Raw genomic sequence first — 22,780 nt, forward strand, 5'->3', positions numbered from 1 at the left:
AATCCTAATATTAAACAAAATGTTTGAAACTGTGCTTTCAAAAAAGGAGGCCCTCTTTAAATAGGTAGCAATAAAATATGAAACATAACTGACAAGGGTCATAGAAAATCCATTTTCTAGCAACAGTATTTTTTCCTCTCTAGAAAATCAGAGAGAGTGAAGGTAAACTTGTAAATGTTTTTAGTGTCCAAGAAATCAGAGCAAATGGGATTTGTAGTATGAGCCTGATCATTAAGGCATGCATCTCCATAATGGAAGAAGATTACATGCTCATGGGAAGAGCAGGCAGAATCCTGAGCAAGCGTGAGCCCTTTCAGAGAGCAAGGTGAGAGAAACTCACATTCCTTCTCAAACCACCCATTCTTTCCTTTCTGAGCACCAAATTTCAAGTGACACGCACATTCCTTAGACATGATATGAGATTTGCTCAGCTAAGAATGTTTTAGATATTCTATGAGTTTACTATCAAATGGATAAGAAGTCAATTACATAAATTGTGACACCTAAGTCACAATTCTGTTTACTTGAGCTCAGTGTAAATTTTGAGAAGATGTCAGGTTCTTTGGTTCTACATAAATATACTGACACTTTCAATCAAGTCATTATTGGTGTGTCCCCTTGCCCATTTATCCAAATTACTGCTGTTGGCAATTTTGTGTTGCTTCGTATTCCCATTACTTTCTATACTTCGATTGATCCATATTTTACCTCTTCAATTGTGTGGGTTTTTTCTCAGCAACTGCCATATTTGAAAACCATATCTCATAATTGTCTTTCAAAGACTTAGTATGTATGCTTCTCTGACACCTGGTTTTAAATTCTCAGGAAATACTGGACAGGAACCATCAGTTTTTCAGGGTTAAGAGAAACCATCTTGTCCAGCAAAGAATCCCTTCTTTTTCTTTTGTTAAGCTAAGACTCTTGCCAAGAAATTCTAATTTAAGAAGCCTAATTTGCTGGTCTTAGCTGTTTGATTGCTTCTGGTTCCCCTTGGATGAGTCTGTGGAAACAAGGGCCACGGTGAAGCCAACCCAACCAAACTACAGAAGTGAGTTCCTTTTCTCAGTGTATGTGGTTTGTCTTCACGCTCCTGTTAGATACCTATGGAAAATTTTTCCTGGTCTCAACTCTCCTGAATAATTCTGAATCAGCTAATTAGGTGACTAGAAAGGTAGCAAATTCCTGGGTTTACGAGCATTTTTTCTTTCATTGATTTTCTTTGATTTGCTTTTGCTCTAACTTCTTTCCCTCTATCCTGGGACTTGATTTGTATATGGCAACTACGGGAACTCTTACTGATATCAATAGAGCAGAAAGTGGGAGTCTCCGTGTTACTTAAAAAAGCAGGATGAGGGTTTAGGTGACCAAAAAATAATGATAGTTGATAGAAAACAAGAGGCTTTCTATCCCTCTGAGCATAACATACAAACCTCTGCTCTCTGAGCCCTATTCTCTCCAGCCTCACCCTTGTTTATAATGTTACCTTGCACTAGATTGTTCTTGGTTCCTATGCTTGTCTTCCTGGAATGCCTTACTCCTCCCTCTTTATCATGTTGACTTTCTCATTACTTATTTATTTTTAGGGGCAGGGTCTTGCTCACCCAAGCTGGGTTACAGTGGTGCACTCATAACTCTCCTTGCAGCCTCGAACTCCTGAGCTCAAGCAATCCTCCTGCCTCAGCCTCCCACTACAGGTGTGCACCATCATGCCCGACTTGTACTACAGGTGTGCATCACCATGCCAAGCTCTGTTTCTCATTTCTGTAGAAGGAGTATTGAGGTCGTCTCCTCCAGATAAACTCTGTAGACCTCCACCTAGAATAGTAAGTCCTCCCTGACTTCTCTTGTCCTACATACCACATTATTTTATGAATATCGATTTGTGCTTGTGTCTAAACTGCAAGCTCTGAATTTTGAACCTATCAACACTTGGAAAAGGATCTCATTTTTTTAATCCCCAGTAAATATCAGTGTTTCACACTTAGTAGTGGCTCAATCAGTGTTTGTTGAATAAATTAAAATGTCTGAGATATATATATATATAGTTGGTGTGTGTGTATATGTGTGTGTGTGTGTGTGTATATATATATCTCAACAGTAGTCTGTTAGGTTTAAAGAGAACTTTATATAATGTTATAAACAGTATCATCTGATAACAAAAATGTAGCATTAAAATTATTTGTAAACATTTCTAATCTTTTCTACTATGAATAATGCTGCAATAAATATGGGAATGTGGGTATCTCTTCAACATTTTGATTTTCTTTTCTTTGGAAAATTACCCAGCTGGATCATACGGTATTTCTGTTTTTAGTTTTTGGAGAACCCCCCATACTGTTTTCAATAGTGGTTCTCTCTCCACGCTGTAGCTGTGTTACTTTTTGTCTTTTTGATCACAGTCATTCTATTGTGATGAGATGACATTTCATTGTGGTTTTGATTTGTATTTCCCTGATGATTTGTGATGCTGAACATTAAATTTCGGTATGTCATTACAAAAATATCTGATTTTCAGTTTAGGAACACTGTAGCAAAAACATATATAACCTTAAGATTATTTAGATGTAAAAATAAATTGTTCTCATAGGGCTGGATAACACATTTCATAAATATATAAACAACTTGGCTTGCCATTTTCTTTATTATCATGTATCACTGACCACTAAAAATTTCATATATGTGCTATGATTATAGAAAATATTAAAACCTCATACATGTGAAATATTTTATATATTTAATATTAGCTAGAAAAAATTTAGTGTAGATTAATTTAGCATTAATATAGCATCACATTGTACTTAGGTAGATATATACAATTATAATTTGTCAATATACAATAAAATAAAACTTAGAGATAATGCTTTGTATTTATTTTGTAAGTCAAAAAACAATATAACAAAATAGGCTTATTCCTCCCATAGAAGTTAGTAAAATAACTATAGCAAACATATCACTAATTAAACATTCATGCAATGTCATTTTTAAAGAATATAAGGCAATATGTATCTATTGAGCTTCCTACCATGGTTAAAACCTATTAATTATTGAGATATTCAAAGGAATTACTCCCTTTGATCTTGCTAACAAGATAAAAGTATCAAATGTCTTAGGTGTTTTATCATTCATTCTTTTCACCCTCTCCCCCAGCAACAACAAATATTTGGATTGATTCAATTGCATTTGCAAATGTATGTGTATGTGTTTCTTAAAGGAAATTTTGTTTTAGAGATACAATTTTTTAAATCTCTTTTTCTTCAAACCAATTGTTCCAAAAAGAACATTTTGCTTTTGTTATTTGAGGAGGGATGTGAGAAATCTGTCCAGGGGTTAGCAGGAGGTATGTTTTTTTCTTCTGCCATTATCTGTAGAACTATGAGCTCTCATGACCTAGGCTAATTTGATGATGGGTTACTTTCTGTTTTGAATCTGATTTTTACATTGCCAATCTTTGCCAAATTGATGGTTAATATCCTAAGCACATACACTTATCGATTTTCACAGTGCTGTCTGTCAATCTTTGACTTATTTCAGCCCAAAACGTTTAACTTGGGAACTTGCTGTTATTATTTTTGTTTTAATATTGGTTTTATTGTTTTCCTTTTTCCCTTCTAATACAGAATAGTGTGATGTTTAATTACATTCCGTCCCCTAAGCAGGACTCATCTTCAATTCATCAAACGTAGTCCTTTTCTTTTTTAATCATGTGAAATTAGAACACCTCTCCAAGGGCTAAGGTGAAGCATTTTGTTCTTTATATATAAATACAGACAAATCACTGATCGTGAACTATCTTCTGACATTTTTGACTTATGCTAGACTCTTTCTCTTGGCTGGACTTTAGTTTATCTTGTGACCATCCACTTTCTGTTATTTGCCTGCTGAGCGTACATTTTTGCTTTTGCAGCCTGTGTAGAAAGGTCTGTACTTTAAAAAGTTAATAGGTAAAGAGAGGTTGGTATTTGAGGCAAAATGTTGTCCTAGGAAGATCCTCATAGCTGACATTTGCTTTCCTTCTAGATCTCACAGACTGAATTTGCAGGCCTTTGGGACTCTGTGCACAGCCCATCTGTTAGAGCAAAGCTATGCCAAGCTGATCTAGATATGACTGAGAGGAATGAAGAGGGGATTTTTAAAAATTACTTCTATAGTCACTTACTTTTTCTTTAAATACAAAGCCACATTGTTGGGATGAACTTGATTCTGCCATCAAAGGCAAACTGACAGTGTGGTATTAGAAATAAACATCAAACAGAACCTGTTGACATGTCAGTTTATATTGGAAAGGTGTCAGGTTTCATGTCATATGTGTTTCTGTTCAATGATTTGCATCATGATGCTATCGGTTATCAACAATGACTGAATTAAGTTAAACAACATGTTCGGGAAACATTTAGTAAGTGCCTATAATGTATAAACTATTTGGAAAATCTTAGATATGCAAAGATATCTGAGATGTGGTTCCTTCTTTCAAGAAGTTTTCTAATGGGGGATGGCAGAGCACAAATGTATCCAGAGAATAAAATAAATGCCATTTAATATGTGCAAATAGCATAGTTTTAATATTGATGCCACTTATATCTTAGTACTATGGATAAGCAATTCACTAAAGTGTGTTATGTATGACCTACATTTAATCTTATAACAAGTTATCTCCATTTTAAAAGGGAGGAGATGAGATGAAGACAAGTTATGGCCCTAGATATGAGAGGTCATCAGGAGGATAATGCTTTATCTCAAAACCTATGTTTACCAAGAAGCTACAATGCCTAGGGAAAGCAAAGACAGGGTAAGGGAAAATCAAAAATATACTTAATGGTGGGGCAGATGCTTGCCTCTATGAGAAATTATATAGAAACTAAACACCCACTTTGTGATAGTGGCCTTGGAAGAGTTTCTGCTGGGAAGCCTACTAATGGGATTTAAATTAGGTCAGATGAAGCTGGTTTTGCCCTGCTTCACCCAATTCCATCTTCCTGCCTTTGAACACAGATACAATGGCCATAGCTGCTGCCACCATCTTGCAACAAGAGAAAAAAAAAAGAGAGAGAGAGAGAGAATTGCATGCCTAGACCTTGGCTGAGATGAGTTGTGAACATAGCATAGCCAGCAGCTGTCTTCCTCCATGTTTATTGTTAAGAGAAAAAAATAAATAAATAAAGCCCTGTTGGTTTAAGCCATTGGAAAATCAGATTTTCTGTTATTTGAAGCTTAATGGAAACTTAAGTAACAAAATCTGTCTTTAACCTAAACTATTGAGGCTATGATGCTATTGTAGTCTTCCTCCTTTTCAACATTTTAGCTTCCTTGATTTGTATAACTCCACTTACTTTTGGTTTTGGAATAACCGTCTGGTTAGTTACACTTTATTTTCTCTGTAGACTGTTCTTTCACTTCCTACCTCTTAATGCTATTTCCCATAGTTCCATTCTTGTCTCATAATTTTCTCACTGCAAGCAGTATTTGCACTGCATACTCTCTCTCTCCGTGAGCTCATCCTTTTCCTTGTTGTTAAAGAGGCATGTAATGTTGCCATAAAAGTGCCTTAACCGTGAATCATATGCAGCGACTTCCCAACCTGTATTTCTAGATCTTTCCCCCGAGTTCCAGACTGAAACATATCCAATAATCACATCAAATTCAAAATATCCAGTAACTGTTTTTCATCTTTCCCTACAAATCTTGTTTTCTAATCTACTCAGTTGCCCAAGTCAGAAATCTATAAGTCATTTTGGACTTCTCTAGATTGTCTTTTTATTTCTAGTCAGAAACCACATTCTGTCAGATTGTAATAACCCTTGACTCTATTTATTCCATCTTTACAGCCACTAAGCCTAAGCTTTTGCAGTATTTCTCATCTGAATTACTGCAGCCAGACCCTTAATGGATCTCCCTCCCTCCATTCTCTCATTCCAGTCAATTCTCCCACATTCTTATGAGAGTGATTTTCCTTAACAGAAATGTATTGGAGGTATTTGTTCACTGAGATCCTTCAAGGATTTTTCCAGAATTTTAAAGATGTAGTGCAAACGTTTAGCATGGCATTTCCTGACCTTGGTTTAGTTATCTAATCTCTTCTGTATCTATCCTATCACTTGCATTTATTTCCATTTATCCAGTTAATAAATAGCTATTGAGCAAATGATATGTATGAAAACCAGGCTAACTAATTGCTGGGGCTACAGACTTTGTCCTGGCCCCCATTGAACTTACTGTCAAGTAGGAGAGACAGATAATAAAGTCAGCAAAATAAGATCAGTCTGTGATTAGTAAAATAAAGAAAATAGATTTCTGTCCTTGAGAATAATGGTGGGGGAGAGTGCTTTGTATTACATCATCTCTGAAGGTCTCTCTGAAAAGGTAATATTTAAGCTGAGGCTTGAAGGATGAGGACTTAGCAATTTGAAGTGTCGAGGATTGAAATGTCCTAGGCATAAAGAACAGAAAAATAAAGAATATAAATTTAGATATATCACCACTGAACTATACACCTAAAAATGATAAAGATGGTAAATTGTATATGTATATTGTACCTCCAGAAAAAAAGAACAGCAATTTTAAATGTTGTGAAGAGGTAAAGGATCTGGAAGTTTCTAGAAATTATCAGGCCAGTGGGGTAGGAGAGTAAGGGATGAGAAAGGTGGTGTTAAAGTGAACCATTTGTAATTCTTAATTCCCCGAAAACGTAACACACTGACTATTGCTTTTTCCTTATACGAGTTTGCTATTATTATTGTTGCTTTATTATAATTAATATTACCTAAAAAGCATCCTCCTTTTGTGTTTGTCAGGTTAAATGTTACTCTTCTTTTAAATTCCTTTGGTATTTAAATGGATGAATGAATGAACAATTGACATTGTGTTATTATTACTGTAAATAATTGAGAAAATATTAAAAGAATCAGAAAAGGGGAGTGGGAAAAATGCCTCTGATGTAGGTGTGAGATTTCACTTGGCTTCACAATCACACTGTGAGACTCACCTCCTGCCCACTGCGGACAAGAGGCAGGAGAAGTGAAGTAACACATTCACACTGGCACACGAGTAAGTGAAAGAGGTAGGTGATGACTCCCTGCCTGGCTGGCTGCAAAGCAAGTGCAAACTTTCATTTAAAAAAAGAGACTTAAATAATAAGTAACATTTAATCTGACATACATGGACATTTGCACTATGGGCTGCAGATATGTTGGTGTTGTTATGGTTTGATTAATTGTCTGGGTGGCTTACTGTCACTTCATTAAGGTGTCTGCTAAAATGTCACTTCCTGAAAAATGTTTTTCCTGAACCTGTCTTAAGAAAACTTCACCCACCACTGCTCTGGACCCTTTTTTTCAGGTTTTTTTTTTTTTTTTTTTTTGAATATCTGACAATTTCTATTCATTTTCCTACTATTTATAAGAGCAGAGCCTGGAGCTCAATAACTGTATGGAACCAATGACTTGAATACTTGAATAAGAAAGCTAATCATAGCTCCTTCCACCCTCACAGTTTTATCTTACCAATTAAAAATGAATGGATATTTTTCTCCTTTTATAATATTGAGTGCCCTTCTGACAGCACAGCTTTAGATTCATCTATTTGAATCTCTTACAATAAATAATCAGCTTCCATGTCCTATCTACCCAAATATTGTATTTTAGGTTGCTTGTAAGCTGTGAAATTCAGGAAAGTATACTAAGTAACATGTGGCTTATTGTTAGTCTATATAAGAAAGACCTCAATATTGGCTGCCTTTTGTTTATCTCAACCACTCTTATCTTAAGCCTTTGCTATCTACACAAGGGGCACATGTCAACACATAAAATAAGGTAGATTTAGGAGTTCCCTCTGTGCAGATGTGAGGCTGATGTGAAATGTACTGACAGCCGTCCCTAACCCTAGTGCCAAAAAATACAGTCCCACCTCGCTGCTGCCGCTGCTGCTGCTGCTGGCAGGGTGTGCTGTACATTCCTGCAAGCATTCCTACATACTCCTAATTTGAATTTTTGCAAAGCATTTAAAGTATTTCTCTAAACATATCAGAAATACAGGAAAGCTTACCACACCCTGTTTAAGAGGTTATTGTCTCTGATATTGTAGCACATTTTAATAGGGTTGTTTTCCATCTATTCTTATTCCCTCCCTTAACCTCAATATCAATTTGAGATCCATCGATGTGTCACATTCGGGATTTGTTACCAAGAGAAACTTAACTGTCAGGTTTCCTGTTCCTTTTTAGAGGATGAAGAATGCTCTGTAGCTTTTACTTATTATATGTGATAGATGAAGGAAAACAGTGCAACAAATGTATAAAAGCAGAATGGTAAATCTTTGAAAAGCACTTTGGTGCCACCATGTGGATAAGATTTAGTAGTTTTGAAACTATCCTGGGACATTCTGTTCTTCAAACATTCTACTTGCATACACAATTTTTGTTCCATTACCTTCCTAAAATCTAGTTCTCCCATTACCCTTGAAAAGGTGAATTTTTATTATAAAGTAAATCAAGGGAAGTCTCAGAAATTGATTTGAATAACATTTAACTTTACAGCCAGAGCTCACTTGCTCTATTTTTCTCCATTTGAATGTGAAATAGGGGGTAAGACCTGATTCATAAGCTTCATTTAAGGATTTTCAATAAAAGAACATTATGTTTGAACTAAATCAATAACTTTTACTTGGGTTTTCATCTTCATACACAGCCTCAGGCCTGAGTAGCTCTGCATTCTAATCAAAGAACATCATCTCTCTTTTTATGTACAAACCTTAATGTGGCTTACTAGAAACCATTCTAACCGATCCACAAAAACCAACATTTGGTCTTTTTGACAACCCTTTGTGGTAGGTACTGTCATCATAATCATTACCACCACCACCAGCAGCATAGTCTGTGCTCTTAACCTCTGTTCTCCGTTCACCTGCTGCTCATTTCAATCAGCCTACGATTTGAGGAGCCTCTCACTTAACACTCGTGTTCTCAATCTATAGGCTCAACCCTGTTCAGTTTTCTAGGTGATCTTAGGCAGATAGGTTCTATGCCCATAGCCATGGCATCATTGTGTACATTGGGTCCATTATTACTTCATTTGCTCCAAACCTAGATTCTGTAGTGCCATGGGCATGCCCTGTAAATCCCCAGATTTACTGGCAATCTTATTCTCCCTCCCTATTGTGTTGGCCCAACCAGTATGAACTCCTGCCTCAATGACCTAGCACACCACTTACATACCGGGGGAGAACACAACCCTGGATTCTGACGTCCTCTGGAAGGCTGAACTATGATGCTCGTGGCTAATTGGCATAAATATTTCCATTGAAATGCCCCTGCTTCCAGGTTAAACCTAGGAGAGCCAAGTTTAAGTAGCCAGAGTTATTTGTGAGATTCATTAATCTGCACACATGCTATGTACAGACAGCCACACACTTGAGCCCATTCTGCGAGCCCCTTGACCCCATCCTAACTTCTCCTCAGTGCATGTTATTAAGATCACAGTAAGTTTTCAACCCAAATCAGTGCAGCTCTTTTCCACTGCTCTGCTATATAATATCCGCACTTGTTTTGGTACTCGCCTATTCCCATGGTGCTCTTGCACTCTCATACACACATCAAATATCTCCCCTCAGTTTCTTTAAAAAGGTGCCAATCTGTGCCACATTTGACAAAGCTTTCTCTGATGATTGGTCTGAGACAGAGAATTTACTAATTTCTTCAATCATAGGAAATTGAATGAATCGTTTCCAGCAAAAATCTCCCAGTTATTTGAGCAGGAACATGCCATGCTCACTACTGACCTTGAGCTTGTAAATAATCCTTAATATTAATCTTTGGTTTCATGTGTGCCTGCAGAATCGTGAAACATTGTCGGTACTTTTTTACATTGTTTTAATTTTAAAAACACAAGAACATCACTTTAGAGCCTGGAACCATTCTGTGAAAACAGAAGACAACTTAATATGGAGTCGTTAATAATTTAGTTAAATATATTTAATTTAATTTTCCCCTGAAGACATCAATATGTTTTTCTATAAAGAAGTGGATGGTCTTTCCATTGCATGCATATAATTCAAATATGGCTAGTGTGTGCTTCTAAGTGTCTATCCAACCTGATGTTGAATGGCTGGGAATTCATACATTGACTTTTGTTTTTTACAATTAGTAGGTGTAGTCTTGTAATAAATGAATGTTTTTTTATAAAGCGAGTATCAGAAAGGTATTAAAGGGCAATATACTATATATATATTTGTTTAAGGTCATTATATAAGGAAAAAGCTCAGTGTAGTGTAGAGGAAAGATTTGGAGTCGTAGAATTGAGTTCCAATTCTACTCTCAATTGTATTAACTACTTATTAATATTTTTATTTCAGTGAAAACTTTTTATGTAAATGGAGAAAATAATGCTGTCCTTCTGGAAGTGGGCTCTGTGTGTGTGTGTGTGTGTGAGTGTGTTTAAAGATGATAAATCTGAAGTGCCACATTCATGACTCATACATTTTAATTGTTCTATAATGATTATCTGTGTTATTTTTAACTCAGTAAAACCCAAACAGTATTTCTTTCTTTTCCTGTGTCTTTCCCAGATTTTCTTTTTCCCTCTCTTTTTTTCCCTCTTTTCTTCCTGCTTCTTTCTCCCAAAAAGCAGTAAATTATGAGAAGAAGCGATACATATCACATTCTTACAGACCAACTTCTTCATTTCCTTTTGACCCTCCCTGGCCAAAGTGCATTTATAATTTACAGTAATGCAATACTAAATTTAGGATAATTTACAAAGACAATTTTAGAGTAATTAAATATGAACTCAGAGTAATTATAAATTCAAAATGATTTTTAAACTGTGAGAGAAAAATCAGCAAAATATTTAGCAAAATGGTAATTCAAAATGAAGGAACCTTTGCATAGTTTCATTTAAAATTTAAAACCAGTTCAGATATCCAACAATTTTCTACAGTGTGTCCCCACATTGCCCATAGGTAGACCACAGAATCCCCAATCAGTGTTTCACTCCACTCTCAACCATTAGGAAACTGTAGAAAGCAGAGTAATTTGGTCCACTTGGGCATCTGGATCGCCTGCCCTGGACTTAGCATCAGAGAGTTCTGCTCTGCTCTTTTGCCAGCAATATTTTCCTCAATCTGTATGTTCACTACCAATGAGGAACCTATTGTGTGTATACTTAGATTCTCCACCTGAGTGTGTGTATACTTAGATCCTCCGCCCTTCTTGTCAACCTGTGTTTCTCAAACCCTCTAGGGACAAGGATCATTTTTCTCTTTACTGTTTTGAGGATCAATATGTTGATAAAAATACAATCAAAATAAATTTCTAAAAAGACAAAATGTAATTTAAAAGAAATATAAATTATACGCATCTAGGGTTTTTTGGTTTTTTTATTAGTGTTAACAGACATGTAAGTACTCAGTCAAGTTGCTGTGAAGTTTCTAAGCTCTTACCCTCAATTTTGTATGTATCTTGTTGAGGTCCGGTAACAGTTTCCAGACAGCAGCTGTTTATGGACATGCGTTGAGTAGCAGTGTTGTAAATCACACCGCCAATCCTCAGGCCCCCTGAATTTCCTGCGCAAAGGTCTGGAGCCAGTCACAGTTGCCTAGAGCATCTCCTCCAGGATCATTCTCCTACGAGTGGTGAAGGAACCGCTTGGCCCGCGGGATAACCTAGGGTAAACTATTGGTGGGTCTTGTGGGCTTGTGGACAGAACTTGGACATATGGGCCAATACGTCCCTGTAGGGAGACGTGGGCACCTCATGCAGGACTGGGTTGGGAATGGGAAGAAAGGGGCCCAGGATCCCAGCAATTCCTCCTCTTACCCTCTTGCTCCATTCCCAGCAAACATTTGAGTGGGGATGCAATTGCAGTTTTGCCAGTATTTTTCTATATTTCTGAGGGCCCTGCTGTTCCTTGAGCCTGGACTCCCTGGATCTGTTAGACTAATTCTGAGGTTTGCTCCTGCCTCCCACTTCGCCTTTCCCCAGGGCTGCGGGTTTTCATGTTCAGTGCATTTGCTCCAGATTCCCATGCAGGTTTACTCCTGTTTCCTTTTCTGAAAATGAATCTTTTAAACTATTAGCAGGATAAAGTGTGCCTATCCTAAATTCATGGATTTCCAAGATTTTTACAGGAACGACACAGATTTTCTTAATTCTAGCCATTGTAACACCTCATTGCCATGCCACCTCTGAAATGTCTGTGTTGATGACCCTGGTTTAGGAACCAGATCTGCCATGAATCCTCAGTACAGTTTAGCTCAGCAGAAATGTGTTTCATACCCGCAATTGGGTAGGCACCACATTGGGTTCTGGGATTACAGTGCTGCATAAGACCAAACCCATCCACTCAAAGAGTGCAATGTCTAACAGACTTTTTTTTTCTTTTTTGTAAATGTGAACTCTGAAGTCCGGAGAGTTGAAGCAATTTACCCCCAATCCCACAGCTAGCGCAAGGAACCAGATGCTTCAAACCAGATTTTTGGCTCAGTGTCCAGGGACCTTTCCAGTTTATCATTCTTCCTCATATATCTGAGAAAGAAGCTAGTAGACATTTCTGAAAAATGTTCACCTTTGCTGCATTGCTGTTCCATACATCAGAGAAATTTACGTCATCTTGAGGCTCTATAAGATCTTTTGAATCCCTTCCAATGTGTGGGAGGCACAGAGAACTGGAAACAATTAAGGAGTCTGATTTTAGTTCTGAGGAACTTAAATTTATAGTTTCTCTTTGATCAACTTAATTAACTATTGCCTTCAGTTTCCTTGTCTGTGAAGTAGGAATAATCTATTTCATAGAGTTGGTATGAAAATTAATTATATATAGTTACTGTTGGTGCTACCTCATATGAGGAACTCAATGCATGAGAATTCCTTCCCCTTTCTTGTCTGTTTTGTTAAACTCAAATCCTTTAGTCACTACATGTGAATGTACACATTCAAAGTATTCATTAGAAGGTACAAATTCACTATAACCACTGCCTAGTTAAAATTCACTATAACCAGTGCCTACTTTAAAACTCAATTTTTAAAAACAACTTTCTGAAACAATTATAGTTTTACAGAAAAATTGAGCAGATACTGCAGAGTTCCTATATAATCCTGAATGCTCTGCATACAATTTCCTGTATTATTAACATCTTATATTAGCACAATATATTTCCCATAATTATTGAACCAATGTTGATGTGTTAGTCTGTTCTCATGTTGCTAATAAAGAGATACCTGAGAGTTGGTAACCTATAAAGGAAAGAGGTCTAATGGACTCACAGTTCCACATGGCTGGGAAGGCCTCACAATCACGGTGGAAGACAAGGCAAGAGCAAAGGGATGCCTTACGTAGTGGCAGGCAAGAGAGAGCATGTGCAGGGGAACGCCTCTTTCTAAAGCCATCAGATCTCATGAGACTTATTCACTATCATGAGAACAACATGCAAAAGACCCACCCCCATGATTCAGTTACCTCCCACTGGATGCCTCCCATGTCACATGGGAATTATGGGAGCTACAATTCAAGATGAGATTTGGGTGGGGACACAGCCAAACCATATCAGTTGATAAACCATTAACTAAAGTCCAAAGTTTATTAAGATTTTTTTATTTTAGTTTTTACTGAACGTCTTTTTTATGTTCCAGGATCCCATTTAGAATACTATGTTATACTTAGCTGTCAAGTCTTCTTAGGTTCTGCTTGGCTGCTTGACTCCCAGACTTTCTTTGTTTTAGATGATAGTTTTGAGAAATACTGGTCAAGTATTTTGTAAGATGCTTTTCTGTTGTATTTTGTCTGATTTTTTTTTCATGATTAGACTGTGGATAGAGCTTTTTGGAAGGAACATCACGGAGGTAAGGCAATTCTTAGCACATCACAACAAAGGATACATATATCCTTTATTTATAGCTGTTGATTTATAACTGTTGGTGCTGATCTGGATCAACCAACTGAAGTAGTGTTTGTCAGATTTTTCCACTGTAATGTTATTCTCTTCTGCTTTTCTTTGTGTACTGTGCTCTTTGAGAGGAAATCATTATATACAGCCCACATTCAAAGAGTGAGTAGTTATGCTGTCTCCTTTAGAGAGGAGTATCTGCATAATTTATTTGGAATCCTCTTCCTGCATTTATATGTTTATTAAACCACTTGTTTATATCAGTATGGAATGATGGGTATTTGTTTTACTTGGGTGTTATTAGCCATGATATATTTTACTTATTTTGTTGCTCGAATACTTCCAGCTTTGGCCACTCGGAGCTTCTTCAGTGGGTTCCTGTGCACTTTGACATCTCTCCATCAATGTACGTGTGTGTATTTGTGTATATTTTGTTTGTTTAGCATTTTCTTACTTTGTGGCAGTACAAGATGCTCCGGGTTCGGTTTGGATATTTCCTACTCCAGTGTACAATCAGCTATTTCTGCAAGCATCCCTAGTTGTTTTTAAAGGAGAATGGCATTTGAAACTAAGATCTGGGCACAAGGCATGCTTGTTTCTACTGCAGTACAATTTCTTTAAGGCATTTGGATTTTAATGTCCACATTCATGGTGTTATTATCATCATAGTTTATCCTACTTTACAGAAAACTTAAAGTGGTATAATAAGATGCCACTGAGTGCCTTTTGGAAATTTTTTATTCACGTAAGCTTTTCCAGTTTCTTGTGGTTTGATTGATGAAAGTGTTATTAACTTCCTAAAAAGTATGATGTATATCAAAGAGGTGAAGTGATTACTTTTATAGAAAATAAATGTTTATATACCCATTGTTCCCATTTACCTACCCATTTTCTTCCTAGCATTACAACCATCCCATTTTCTCTAGGACTGAGGCAGTTCCCAGTTTTAAAATCAAGAAAGTCCTGGGCAGGAATTAATCAGCCACTCTTTTCACAGCTCTGATAACAATTATAATTAGGTATTAAATAGAGACACTTAGATAGAGATATGTGGGTGTGTGTTCACACATGTATATGAATGAACACACACACACACAAAAGTTGACATTATGTCTGAATATTTTCATCAGAATATCCCTAGCTTATTGGCTGGTTCACTGTATTAATATTTGTAAATTAAATGAGTGACTGATTAGGTTAATTGAATGAATTCATAACCTGTTTGATTAATGCAATAAATATATGGTCATACATCATATAAGTATTTACATATTACATGTCCGTTTTTAAAATACTTTCCACCTACTTTCTCTTTACCACTGTATCTCCATTTTCTCTAAACTGTACTAATGTAATGTTTGGGATAGTTTAAAAGCTTTGTTTTTATAGCCATGTCTATAGTGGGTTCACTCCCCCAGTTACAGAAAGCACTCTCATACTAGTAAACAAAGTGTTGGAATTTGCATTTGTGGATGTGAATTTTTTTTCTGTTTTTGGTTATTTGTCTCTCTTTTTTAAAATAAATTTACTGTTCCTGTTTTTTGTTAATTTTTGTATTTGTCTTACTAGTCAGAGCTCTTTTCATAGTAATGCTATTAGCCTATTTTCTAATATATACTAACCTTTTTCTCTTAGATTGTGGTTTGACTTGTTTGCTATGTAGAAGATTTATATTTTGGGATTTGGGGGGTTTGTGTGTTTCCAGTAATGAGATTTACTTATTATTCTTCATAACTTCTGGCTCTGGTGTCATTTGTAAAACTTAAAAAATGCTATTTGTTAAAAATACAGCATTAAAAGTGGCCCATGTGGTTGTCTGTGTATTACCCAAGTCATGAATACCTAGCAATATCAGTTACCAGAAATGATAAATGTCGTAAAATCACATCTCACATCAGGAGAGCATAGTAAAGGCAGGAGAGCATACTTAAGTTGTAACACTTTCCCTGTGACAAAAAGTCCCCCTTTTGTAGGCTTTGTTGCTGGTATATACCGTATTTATCTGTGAGCCAGGACAAGACCACTAATGAATCTTATAAAGCTTGAGGAAGTGACTATGCAAAAGAAAAGCAATCCAGCCTGTTACTCTACTCCAGAAGAGAGATGTGCAAGGACTCTAAAAATAAACAGTCTTCAATATTCCTTTCTGGAGATAATACAATTCTTTTATTTGAGATATGTAACTTTCTTTTCCTTTAATTACTACAAAAATAATTTGAATTTTATATAACTCTGTGCTATTTGGGAGTATTACTTTGTGTAGGTTGGTGCAAAATGAAAAATTACAAATATCATTTAAATGTCCTCTGAATCAACTAGGTATAAAAAGAGTAAGAAAACCAAGTTCAATACACTTGGAACAACATTGCTAATGTTATTTTTAAATGCATGTTTATGAATCCATAGTAACACTGCACAAAGAAAAAAAAATCACCACTGCATGTAAATTGCTTGTATTTTCCAGTAAATACCACTTTCGTTTTGGTAGTAAAATTTACTGTGCAAAATGGATTATATTCACTCTTCCCTTTGAAGGTGGTTGCAAAGTGTGTTTTGTGATCCAAGTTCATGGATTGCAGAAGCTCTTGAAAAGATTATGGGTTTATGAGTTGCTTTAGGTAAAGAAGTTAATCAAATACTGGAAAAATAAAATATCTAGGTAAACATACAACTTCGATATAAAAGATTTAAGGTAGGCAGAGTTATCCTTGTCTTACAGAATTACTGTCTGAAACCCTAAAGCCTCAGTTTGCATAAGAACTAAAAATGAATCGTTTAAGAATCAAGTTTAACACAGTAAACTCAGTTGGAAATAGAGGAAAAACATAAAAGATATACTTTAGAAGAATAAACATCCTTGATCTTTTTACTGTTCTTTCACAAAATAATTGATACTAAACATAATCACAAAATTTGGGCAGAAAGCTCATGTGACATGATCCTGACTCTTAATAATAATGATAACCATAGAATCCACTGGATGTTTGACATGTGCAAGACACTGATACAGGTATCTCACATGTGGTAACTAACTACATCCTCTTAGCAACCTTAGGAAGGAACTGCTATTACTATCCCCATTTTAGATGACAAAATTTAGACACACAATGGTGAAATGAGTTATCCAAAAATCACACATTAACTGCAGTAGGCAGAAATTCAAGGTAGATTTAATAGGTAATATGCATTTTTATCACTTACAGAATCCTGTTGATCCCATACAATAATGTACAGGGGGAAAAAAGTCTTTTGAAAAATTACAATGCCCAACAACACAGCTGAAACATTAATATCATTATAGGTTGTTTAGTCTCTCAAATATTTTCCTAATCCATGCACAATTATTTCTTAAGGTCAGAAATCTGCAGTTTTTCCTTTAAACAATTTTCTTCAGATTTATATATATAATATACAAATCTTGCCATTCCTATTTCAACAGCTACAGAACTTGTAGCCTACCAGCCACCTTCTCTCTTTGTTCTAAAAAGTATAGAATCTTGAGTCAAGGAGTCTTCTCTTCCAAATTTCATCTCCACAATTTATAAGCTTTTACAGATTAACTAAATTGTTATGCCTCTGCGTCCTCATCTGTAAAATGGGATCCACTAATAGTACCTACAACATTGAATTCCTGTAAAGATTAGTGTTTGTTAGGATCAATTTTCAAAGATAATTAGTTGAAGCACATTGTGCCTGGCACATAGTAAGAACTCAGTTAAGCCTTAGCTGTTGCTGTTGTTATTAATATAAGTACTAGTATCAATATTACTCTCAGAGTAGGTATTATTGTTGGTGTTGGAAGTAGTCTTATAAGAACAGACTAAAAGTTCTCCCTACACTCAAATTCTGAGCTAGTATTATAGGAGTGAAATCACAAAGGCCAGCTGGTGACATAGATCTTTCCTGACTTGAGGTTGCTTTTCAGAATCGGGAAGGACACATAAAAGATGCATCTCCTGCATGGAAGAGTGGTCACTAAACTTTAGGTTACGTCTTCCCCATTTCTCCAGAATGACTGTGTCTCCAGCCCTTCAATCTCCCTCAGTAATAGGCCGTTTAACTTACCTGTGGAATATTGTATAGATTCTCAGGTGTTTAAGGCTGGAAAGAAATTTGCAAGTGAATTATTAAGTTGGTACAAATGTACTTGCAGTTTTTGCCTTATTTTTAATGGCAAAAACCACAATTACCTTTGCACCAAACTACTAGTTCAACAGCTGGGGTCTACAGAGGGCTGTAAAGTCAGGATCTGCTGCTGTGGAAAGAGCTAAGACTACAGTCAGATTGTTCCTCCCTTCTTTCCTTTTTTTTTTTTTTTTTTTTTTTTTCATTTTCTTTGATTAGAAATATTTACATATTTTCATATTTTCTAAAATCTTATAAAATATGTTGGTAGATTTGAACCCACAGAACAGTTTCCCCAGAATTATCCAAGAGGATTCAGTCCAGTCACTGTACATGGCATTTTACGACCTCAATAAAACATCTTCCTGATACCTGCCCTTGAGGAATGATGGCGAATATTACTGTAAAATGAGGCTTTAGAGGCAGAAACCACTTATTTCCTTATGTGTTATCATATGTTCAGTCTTGGTCACAGTGCCTGACAACTAATAGGTATTTCAAAACCACATAATCAATATGTGTGCTTTTTTAAGCAGCACGTTTCCATAAAGTTGCACTTTAAGATACTTTGTAGTTTTTTTTATGGAAATATTTCTAAAGTGAATTGTTACTCTTTTGCTCTACTCCTTTATTAAACTGAGTTTACTTTACCTAATTTAGCTAGTCCCAGAGGACTGTTAGAGATTCTGTCTCTCCTGTGAGCTCTTATTTCCCAGGTGTATCAGCTTTAAAGAGTCCTCTTTCCTGCTTCATGTTAAATACATAAAAAAAAAAAAAAAAAAAAAAAAAAAAAAAAAAAAAAAAAAAAAAAACAGAATGTCCTTATGCTTAGCGTGGGCACCTGCATATAATAGACTATCAATGTCAGTATGTATTTATATACCATCTTATTCCAGAAAAGAATGACACTGGCTTAAACTCTCAATAAAGGTATCGCAGAGTTAAATTAAATTTGATTAATCAGTTTAAACAGTGTAGTACAAATATAAGTCAGTAGGTTCTAGGGGAGCCTGACTATAGAACTTTCGTACAGTACATGAACTTCATAAAAATAAACTTCGTGAAAACAATCTCTCTGCTTAAAAGCCTTTTTCTAATTTACTTCAAGGTTTGCTATCCTAATGTAGACTGGTTAGCTGTAGCCTTGTAGATTTAAAGAGAGAATAGATTGGAAAAGATGAGTTCTAAATTCAGACAGATTCTCAAAGGCATGATTCTTATGAATATGTATAATGTCAACTCTAGTCTATGTGGATTTCTAGTCCTTTGCAGTTCTAATTTAGCCATTATTTTCAAGCTGTTTTTCTGTGAAACCAATTTACTATGACACTTTGGTAAGGCTTTTTTAGCATTTGCTAATTACAAGGTTACATCTGCATAATTATTAATTATGAGGTTACATCTGCATAATGGATATTACCAATAATTTAACTTAAATGTTTCAGTTAAAACTTTAAATGCATGGAATTAACCAGAAGTCACAATGAGTTGCTACTGTATCAGTTACAGAATTGAGAAGGAAACAATTCAAGACAAACATAGTAGTGAGTGAAAATTTGAGCTTTACCACTGCATGAATGAGAGGAAAGATGAGTTTGATGTCACAAAGAAAAAGGGGTCATATGTGGTAATAACCTGGTAGAGAGTTAATGGAAAGTCTCATCCCAAAGTATATTTCAGCATGAAGGGCTCGTTCAAAATTTATTTTAGGAAGATATAAAAGTGTTTGCTTTATGGGTAAGTTAAGGAAATCTACACTGTCATTTTCTTTGAGCTCAGAATTCAGCCTCAGACATGAGCATTGTTTACTGGGCCAGGCTATGGTTTAAGCATTTAAAAATTTTGGAACCTTATCTGAGCCACTAAATTTTGAGCAGATTTTACAGAGAGTGGCATCATTTCCTAGAAAAACAGCAGCAACAAATGTAGGGAACAGAGGGATGTCCTCAGGGTTAGTGTGTCCAGGGATCAGGACAGTGCTCAACAGAGTATAGGGGCATTGATACATATAATTGTTTCAGAGGAGTCTCTCTCAGAGGCCATAAGACTAATTTCTATTTAATTTCCTTACTGTCATATGGAAGAGATTGAAGTCGCCTGGCATCAGTATGGTAAGGACTCTGCCTTCATAAAGTCCTGTGGATTATGGAAAGCCCACATAGAAAATAATGGTAAATAAAGGAAACCACAGTACTGTTTAATTTGAAAAGTAGACATATCTGTGTCTCAAGATATATGAATTGATGTGTATACACCAAGTCGTTGTTATCTACAAGGAAAAAAAAAGTAGATGTATTTATTATTATTATTATTTTTTTTATATGATGTGAAGTTTGGTTGTAACAAATTAAAGACTGCACCTTTTTGAGATAGTCATGTAACATTTTCAGTGACTCTCTTAAGGCATTGTGCACAGCATACATGCTTAAAATTCAAGATCCTTGTGACTGAAAGCCAGTTCTGATTATAATAGACACAATTCTCAATGCTAAGTTCTAACAAATTAAATGTATCCCTAATGTGCAAATAAAAACTTCTTCTAAGTTTTATTCCATTTTCAAAGATGAGCTGAGTTCCACTTGTCAGCTATGACATGCTGTTAGATTTGCTCTTTTATTGTATTGTTCAAATGTTCAGTGGGCACAAGTTTTTCATTAGGTAAAGAATTAATGTGTTATATTTTCATGACACATTAATTTTAGATACATTAGTCTAAAAGCATGAAAGATTATTTTGATCCAGTTCATTGCATAAAATAATGATCACTTCCCATTTTCACTTTAAAGGGCATATCTTGATATGCATAGAAGGATAGTGTTGAAAATAATTGTGTTTATGAAATTAATAAATCTCCAAAATAGTGGTCCAAAAACTATTTTACCCCTTAGGTCATCCTACTGTCCTGTAAGTTATCAACAGTAAGTAGAATTAAATTTACATACTCTTACTGTTGAGATGATAGTTGACCTTGAGAATAATTATTTTAGAGAAGTAGGGAGAGGAAGTTGTCAATTGGGGTGCATTGAGGGGAGAGTATGAGATGAGAATGTGAAATGAAAGATTACAAATGGCAATTTGAAGTTTTTCTCTAAACAGGAGCAGGAAAATCATGTGGGGGTTGATGGTGTGGAGGGATGTTGGTACAAATAGTTACCCTTTACATGATGGGGACTTTCACAAATATGCTGTGGGGAAAAAAAGAGTGAGAGGAAAAAAATTTTTAAAAATCCTTGAGTGAATCAAAGAGCATGGAATCCAAGCCTAAGCAGAAGGATTTGTTTCATCAGGAAGGGACCAATGGCCCCATCATGAACGTGGAAAGTCTGACCATCCTGGATACATGAGGTTGGTAGGTCTGATAGTGGGAGATGAGATACTTCTCTTTCGACTGGTACTATTTTCTGTGTGAAATAATCACTTGAAAAAACAAGTCTTGACAGAAAAGGGTTGACATTTTCACTTTGGGTTATTGTTAGTCTTTAGAGATTGTCATATTCGACATCCCTCTCTGTCCAGGAGTCAGATGAATCGTGCTCAGATATTTTGAATATGGCCATCCAGCAACGAGCAGCTCCGTTTTTCAAGGACAGCCCTTTCCATGTTCAGACATCACTAACTTTTAGAAAACCTTTTCTTACTGTACTAGTTCTCTACTGCAGCTATAACAAATTACCACAACTGAGCTGCTAGAAACAACCCCAGTGCATTATCATACAGTTCTGTCAGTCAGAAGCCTGATGTGGGTTTTACTGGGCTAAAGTCAAAATTTCACTAAGACTGTGTTCCTTTTTGGAAGCTATAAGAAAGAATCCTTTTCCTTGTCTTCTCTGATTTTTAAAGGCCATGCACATTCCTTGGCTCATGGCCCCCTTTATTCATCTTCAATGCCAGCACCATTGCATCTCTCTGTGTGTTTCTGTTATGGTCATATCTTCCTCTGACTGATTGCACTTGGAAATGGATCTCTGCTTTTAAGGGTGCATGTGATTAGGTTGAGCACTTCTGGATAATCAGGATATCTCCCCATCTCAAGGTCCACAACTTTAACCCCATCTGCAAAGGCCTCTTTTGTATTGTAAGATTACATATTCACAGTCTACAGGGATTAGGACATGGATGTCTTTGGGGAAGATTATTCTGCCCATCACACTTGTATTAGGTTTAAATATTTTGCACACTGCCTCTTGACTTACCTTATGGAATTGTGACACAAAATAGAGTCATTTTCCATAGAGTAATCCTATCAGATGTTTCAGTGTAAACTTCAGGGGCTCTTGTCTTTTTTTCCCCAAAATTTCTCCTAAACTGCTGTGCCCATAAGTAAACATAAGTCATATTGACATCATTGACATCATGTAGTCTTTTTATACATATAGAGAAATGCATTCATATATAATTTGAAAGTCACAGAGTACAGAGAAACTGGAGTTTATTTGAATAGCATTACAGTATATTCTTAGAAGTTCATGTTATAGTGTCCTTTTCAAAATATGAAAAAGAAGTTTAGATGTAAAATTATGTTTGTTGAAAAGAAAGTGGTGAAACTGTCTTTCAAGGAAGTTGATTTTAATTTGGTTCAATTTCACAGTCCTTAATTGAACATTACTGTTACCTTATGAAACAGTCTCTACCCTAATGGCCTGGGGCTAATTGGGAAGATGGGCACAAATGGTTTTATTGTATTAAAATAAATGAAATGATACAGTAATTATAGGATGCAATAGGAAAATAGCTTCGGGCAGAAGAACTGGTAAAGAACTTGTCTCCTGAGCTAAATTTTAGTAGA

At 35.8% G+C, this 22,780-nt stretch overlaps 1 protein-coding gene across 21 annotated transcripts in view; it reads left to right on the forward strand.

The window, feature by feature from the left end:
- Window positions 1-22,780, forward strand: part of RALYL (RALY RNA binding protein like) — a 757,987-nt gene that overhangs the window by 418,457 nt on the left and 316,750 nt on the right. The gene's annotated exons all lie outside the window — the stretch shown is intronic.

This window comes from Theropithecus gelada, chromosome 8, assembly GCF_003255815.1.
Source record: "Theropithecus gelada isolate Dixy chromosome 8, Tgel_1.0, whole genome shotgun sequence".
In the NCBI taxonomy this organism is placed as follows: domain Eukaryota; kingdom Metazoa; phylum Chordata; class Mammalia; order Primates; family Cercopithecidae; genus Theropithecus; species Theropithecus gelada.